Genomic DNA, 7,232 nt, shown 5'->3' on the forward strand with positions numbered 1-7,232 from the left:
GCTGAAGCCAAGGCAGGATTGTCAGGCAGAGCAGCAGTCATGGGGAAAATGGACATAGCCACTGCTTGCGAAACTGACCAAAGGAAAGAGAACAGGAAGAACTTCCTTTCTTCTACCAGTTTCTGTCATTGTCTAAATCAAATTGGAAGCCAAAGGAGGCAGAAACCCAGAGAAGACAAATGGATGCATCTTTCTCTTGTAATGTACTACAGAAGGAAACAAGAAACAGCTCCAGGATCGTCATTATTAGTGCTCAATAAATATATGCTGCGTGAATGGAAAAAATAATGTGCAGCACCAGTGTTGGCAGTTAATTCAAAATTCTAGTGCCACAAGCTTTGAAAGGTCAAGATTTATAACACAGATCAAGTGTTCCAGTGGCCAGAGGTCTCTACCTGGGGCAGATCCAGAAAGACACAGCCTAATTGCTTTCATTTAGTGATGCTTCTGTGCTAATCAATCCTCCCTGGGAGGATTGGGGCATAGGGGATTGATTGCCTTTTTTTTTTTTTAATATTTATTTATTTATTTATACGAGCACTGGGTACAGTCAGAAGCACGGGAGGGTGAGAGAATTCACCAGAGCCAGAGTGGAGAGCAGAACAGGCAGAGTGACGAAGTACACTGCTGAGGGGAGCAGTGGGTGGCAGGAGAGATCTCCTGCCATGGGGGCTCCTCTCCTGGAGGCCAGGGATTGAACCGGTGCTGCAGAGGCTGAGGGCAGCTTCACACCCAGCGCTCAATGGCTGCGCCACCGGGGAGGCCCTACAACCTGTTGCTTTAATTTGGGATCCTTTAAGACTTCAGTTCCTTCTTGGTTTATTGCTTATCTCTTTCTTTCTGTGTTGACATCATTATTCAAACTTTGTGAAAGAATACTTATTTCTCTTCATTCCAACTTCCTTAGAAGGGAAGCATCATACTCTGAACGTCATAGTAACAAAGAACATAATCTCCCAAGTTTAGAGAAATACATGGACATTTCAAATCATCTTATAAAGAACTCATTATGCCTATGGAAAATCAAATAATCTTTTGTGTATTCTTTTTCAAAGTCTTATTTATCAAATATAAAAAGGGAAGGCCATTATTATTAATCCTGAGTAAAACATACATATACATCATCCAGTACTCAATTACTATTTTTTAGGATGAAGAATCTCTAGTGAGCTCCTACATGTTAACAGAATATTCAATTCTTCCTTATTGCCAAGATAAAATTCATGATGTAGTAATAATTACCTAAGGAGCAAAGAATGTTAGTGTCAGCTTATGTGATCTGTACAAAAACCCCATTTACTTCCCCCAGGATCCATTGTTAAAGAAACATAAATCCAGGAAAAAAATATATACCATGTACAAATATTTAAAAAATACTAAGTTCAGATTACTTCTTTCAAATGTAGTCCAATGTGTAGAAGGCATCTGAATTCTCCTTTTTATATAATTCTTACATCATTTTTTCATTTTTGCATAATGTATACATTTTCATTTTGGTTATATTCCCCATACAATTCCCACCCCCTCTCCTTTTTCTTTATATGCCATGCTCCTACAAACTACAGGCTAAGTGGTCCTCTTGGGTGCCTTTATGGCTTCATAGTAAATTTACAAAATTGTGAATTCAATAAAAATTGAAAAACTACACTGGGACTAATTCATTTGTACCAATTAGATATGACCTTAGCCTGAGTATAGGGTTAAATGCATCTTTCTGTCTCTCATGTTTATAATTTTCAATGATTGATAGTGCTCGATTCAAGTATTAGGAAACACAAACTGCTTGTGGGATTTGTGAATTGCTTTCCTCTTTTCAACAGCTGCTGAATTGGTTCTCATTGCTGTCCTTGCTCATCCTTTATTCTTAAGAATGATCTAAACCAGTTTTAGAAATTTATAAAAGTTACATTCCTTTTAAAGAGAAAGTATGTTATACAAAATGATTATCAAGCTATCACCACACAAACCTTGCACACAAAACTTTGCACACAAAAGTGTTGTGTCATTTGCAGCAGATGCTATTAGTGCCTTAACCAGATTCCATCTACCAGTTGGCATGTCTGCCCATTGCTCAGCTGCTGTGGGTAGCTGATGCTTTTGGCCCAGTGCTGCCCAGTTTCTGGAGAATTGCATTTGGCTGATTGCTGTCACCTTGCCTCTGTGACATTTCATTATGGACTGTGCTTTATGGACAGACTACTGCCGGGAATGACAGCCACTGCCTTCCCTCTCTGCAGGGCAATCTCTAACTGCAATTCTCCCCCACAGTTCTCTATTGATTCAGCTTTAGGCTAATAACACTCCTTCCCATAGGTCCTTCCACTACTTTATTCTGCTTCCCCTATGCCCTTAAAATCTTCTCCTGGGAATAATTCTCTTCAATGGAAACTTACACAAGATTCCCATCTCAGGCTGTATTTCTAGGGATCTAGACCTAAGATACTATGTTAATTACCTAACCACTTAAACTCTTGAAGAAATCAATTCTGGAGACAGGGAAAAAAGGAAACTTTTGGGCCAGAATCCACTAGAATGACAACTAGGACGATTAGCGATAATTAAAGCAACACACCTATACACAGTAATTTTCCTGAGTTTCAAAATTATGAACCCATTATGTCTTGTTTTGGCATATTTTATGTCTTTTACAATGAACATATATTACTTTACAATAAATAGCAAGTTATTTTTAAAGAGAAAAACATATTGACCCAGAATTCCAGAATTACCAAAGTGATTGTATTTCAGATTTTCCTCTTTTATTCCTTTATGGAAAAAAAGACTTAGATAATATTCTTTCAGACAGAGACAATGAACTGAGAATTCAGAAACAAATAATTTATTACAAGTCTGAGATTTTTACACATATTATTTGTGATTTTTTCATCTAACCTTGACAGACTCTCTTTTTAATGGCAGTAAAATTTCCTCTATAAAACATTTTATACTTCATAGAATTGTGTGTCATAATTTTCAAGGTATCGGGCCAAGCTCCCAGTTGATGCTTCTGGTTTGTGGACGACCCTGGATAGCACTGATGACATTATAGAGTTATCCAGGAACTTTGATCTGCTCTGTCTGAGCTTTGTGTTAAACTCCAAATAAATGTACTCACTTGAATTGTCAAACAATTTCCATTCAAAGATGTCGTTGAGCCATTCAAACAACTATATACACTTTCTATGTGCTGTAGAGAATTAATAGAATTTGATATTAACATTTTCAGTTTATGTTTGCATAGGGCTGAAGGTGATCATAGAACACCACTATATGTGATTCTGGTATTTAGAAGGTGTATTCACTAGGGTCAAACAGAAACTTATAGCCTCTGAGAAATCTGTAGATTCATTTTCCTTGTTAATGAATGAAACCGTGGGTAGACATTTTCCCTCATATTCAAGAAATAATGAGTCCTGTAGTTATTTTAGGATACAAAATGTCTTGTTCTTAGGAGTCAATTGGAAGAGCTTCTACTGGCCATATCAGAGACAAGTTGATCATCAAAATAAATAATAGTTAAGGATTATAACCCACTAAACGAATAAGAACAAAAGCAGAACACATTAGTCCAAACCGACTCAAATACATAAATGAATAGGTAAGAAAATACTGCTTAGTAGTAGAAAACCAACTAAGAAATGTAGAATGAATGATGAAATTAAAAAGTCTTATAGGAAACACATAATTATTTTAGGCAAAAATCATCCATGAATATTAAAATTAATGGATGAAAAAATTATAGGAACAAAAGGAAATTTACATAATTCCCAAGGATCTGTCTATAAGGTACTTAGTAAGTATAAAAGGAAAATAACTTTACAGGGGAAAAACCAATTTGAACAAGGTATTAAAGTTTACAAAGTTTGCTATCACATAGTAACATCACACACCTAGCAACATCCCATACCCTGATGTAATGGAAAAGGGCTAAATATCACATTTGTGGCTTTCATGCTATTACCAAAAAAAAAAAAAAAAAAAACAACTGGCCCAAAATGGAGGTGGGGGGTGAGTTGGATTAAGACCTAAACCTAACCCAACCCAATAGTAGTTTCTCTCTCTATCAAAAGTGGAATTCTAAACCAATTATTCTGGAGTTTCCTGGTCCACATTAGTGAGGAATTCTGCTAACAAGACACCCTTTCCCCTTAGGGAAGGTGACTTTGCCTGAAACAATCTTTCTTTTTTTGTTAATAACCTTGTTCCACCCTCTTACTATGAAAACCTTCCACTTAATGCAAGCCCTTGCAGAACCTTTCTCCTCCTACATAGGAAGCTGCCTGATCGGTGAAATGTCTAATAGTCATTTTGATCTCTACATTTATTGAATGAAATTTTTTTCTTTTTTCTTTTGTTTTTTAAAACAGTGCCTAAAATACATCACCTGAATTTATACCAGAAGATATATACATATAAGACAACACAAAATTGAGGGATATTTTACAAAATAACGAGACTGCATTCTTCTAATACACCAGTATCATTAAAAACAAAAAAAGACTAGGAACTCTTCTAAAGTATTCCAAAGATGTGACAACTCCATGCAAGCCAAGATTTGGGTTTTTTTGTTTGTTTGTTTTGTTTTGTTTTGTGTTTTTGCTAAAAAGTTATATTGGGCAAATAGCAAAATTTTAATCAGGTCTGTAGATTAGTTGATTCAGATGTTAATTTCTTAATTTTAAGAATGGTAAAATTGTCATGTAAAAGAATGTCCTTGCTTTTTGAAAGCATGTTTTTAGGGGTAAAGACACCATGTCTTCCACTGACATTCAAATAGTTCAGAAGAAAAACTACACATAGAAATGTATATACAGAGAAAGATAAAGCAATATGGTAAAGTATTAACATTTAGGTGATCTGGGAAGAGAGTCCACAGGACTTCTTTGAAAATTCTTTGCAACTTTTCTGTACATCTGATATTAAGTGAAAGTTTAAAAATGAAAAAGACAAAAAATTCTCATGAAACAACAAAATTTAGTTTTAATAGCACATCTCTAGGATTCATATTAAAACTACTCAGCAATCCCAGCCCATGCCAACATCATGGTAAGGTGGGTCTGGTTACCTTCACTCATTTACACTTCTCCCCAATTCTTCACTAGGTACTATTAAGGCCCCGCCAAGGTGGGAAAGTGAGGAAGGAGATTAGAGGAAAAGGGTTTTATCATATTTGATTGACACACTAGTAATCTGGAGTAAGTGCTCTCTGGAATCTTTGTTATTGAGGCTTCTTTGGATAATTTTGAAGATCCTGCATTTTTGGATGTGGGTGATGCCCCTACTCAGTACTATACCTTTAGCAGTGGTTTTGTCTCAATTTGACTACTATGAAGGAATTGTGTGGATGTAGATAACATCTAGAACTAGTTGACTTTATGTAAACAAGATCATCCTCAATAATCTGGGTGGTCTTGGTGCATCAATTGAAAGATCTTAAGAGAACTGAAGTTTCCCTGAGGAAGAGGAAATCCCACTTGTGAAATGCAGAGACAGTTCTTGTGTAAGTTTCCAGCCAGCCCTTCCTGATGTCCTGTTTAAAGATTTCAGACTTGCTCAGGCTGTCCCCACAATCACATAAGGCAATTCACTGCAATAAGCGTCTTTATTATTTGTCTATCATCTTTCTGTACTGTAAGAGGCAGGAAGGGACACAGTGCAGGTTTTCTAATATCCAGCAGACCGGGTAAAGGAGGACTCAGAGTCCTAAGTGGCTTTTGCAGGTCTTTTATTGGGGTTCAGCAGGCATATGGCAGGCAGGGGTGCTGGGGGAGCCGGGAGGCTGGCAGGCCTCCCAGCCCCCAGCAAGTCTTCACTCTCTCCGGGCTCTCTGGCCTTCTCTCAGCTTCTGCTTCTCTAGCTTCTCCCTCAGCTTCTCTTTGGCTTCTCTTTTGGCTTTTGCTGGCGTCCCCGTGACACCACCCTTAAAAGCCCAGTCTCAGCCCAGGTGAATCCCATCTACCTATGCCCACACCCTATTCCAGGTGCCCGCCATCAGGCATGCATTCAGGACCACAAGGATCCATCATCTAGCCTGATGGCGGGAGGGCAGAAAAGCCCTACATTTTACCTTACCCTACATGTACATACTACTGGTTCTGTTTCTCTGCTATAACAGTGATATGCCCTTTGTCCAAGTATGAGTCATTCATCAGGCTGAAATCCCAATGGACACTTTGTAAGGTTTGATTATGGGTCTCTTAAATTCCCCTTTCTGCCTTGCCTTAAGGAAAACTCACATATGCTATCTAGTTATTCTCTATATTCGCTATTTTTTCTGGCATCTAGTAATTTTGTTCAAACTATCAGTTAATTAGCACTGATGACCATAGAGACCTTGGGGTAAATCCTTGTTGTGGGGAAATATTTATTTTGTAGTGAACAGAATATAAGAATGCTCTTTTACAATTTTTACTAGATGATTCAGAACCATAACTAATACCATAGAAATTGTCTTAGTTTGGGTCCTTCTCGAAGCAAACTGGAGACAAGGATTGAGGTATATTTATTTGGAAAGTGATCTTGACAATGGCCTGAAGGTAGGGAAAAGTGAAAAAAGAGGGGAAGGAGGAAAGCCTTGTTATCAAATAAGTCACCACTGGGAGCCACTCGATCTTAGTTTTGTTGGGGAATATTCACATTCAGAACATGCACTTCAGAGCAGTCCCACCAGAGTGGTGAGAAAGCTGGGGTATTAATACACTAATCTATTTGGTGATTGCATGAGGGATGTTTCCAGGAGGTTCTAATTCTCATGTAATTGATCCTGCTATACTAGTTTGAGAGGCAGCCTTCCAGCAATCGGAAATCAGCTGTGAGAGGGCTAGAACCCCAAAGCAGTGGGAAATGTGGATGGAGGGCTGACCCAGTTTGCAAGAGGTGTCAAAGTTTATTTAGCCCCAGTAGCTACTGTCCATCTTTTATGGTGGTGTCGGGAAACAAATACTTTCCTTGAGTTGGAATACTTTTTTTAAAATATTTTATTTTATGTAATTCTTACATCATTTTTCATCTTTGCACAATGCATGCATTTTCATTATGGTTATATTCCCCATGCAATTGCACCTCCCTTTATTTTGACTCTAGTTCTTCCTCTCTCCACCCCTCCCTCCCCTTGCCCACCCCCCCCCCAGTGTGTCTCTGGTTTATAGTTGCTTGTTGATGTTGATTTTTACTTTGTATTGATTAGTCTTTTTCCTGGTCTCTTATTTACGTTTTCTAGATTCCTGCTATGA

This window comes from Talpa occidentalis, unplaced genomic scaffold, assembly GCF_014898055.3.
Source record: "Talpa occidentalis isolate TD23 unplaced genomic scaffold, MPIMG_talOcc4v2.1 talOcc4.10, whole genome shotgun sequence".
NCBI lineage: Eukaryota > Metazoa > Chordata > Mammalia > Eulipotyphla > Talpidae > Talpa > Talpa occidentalis.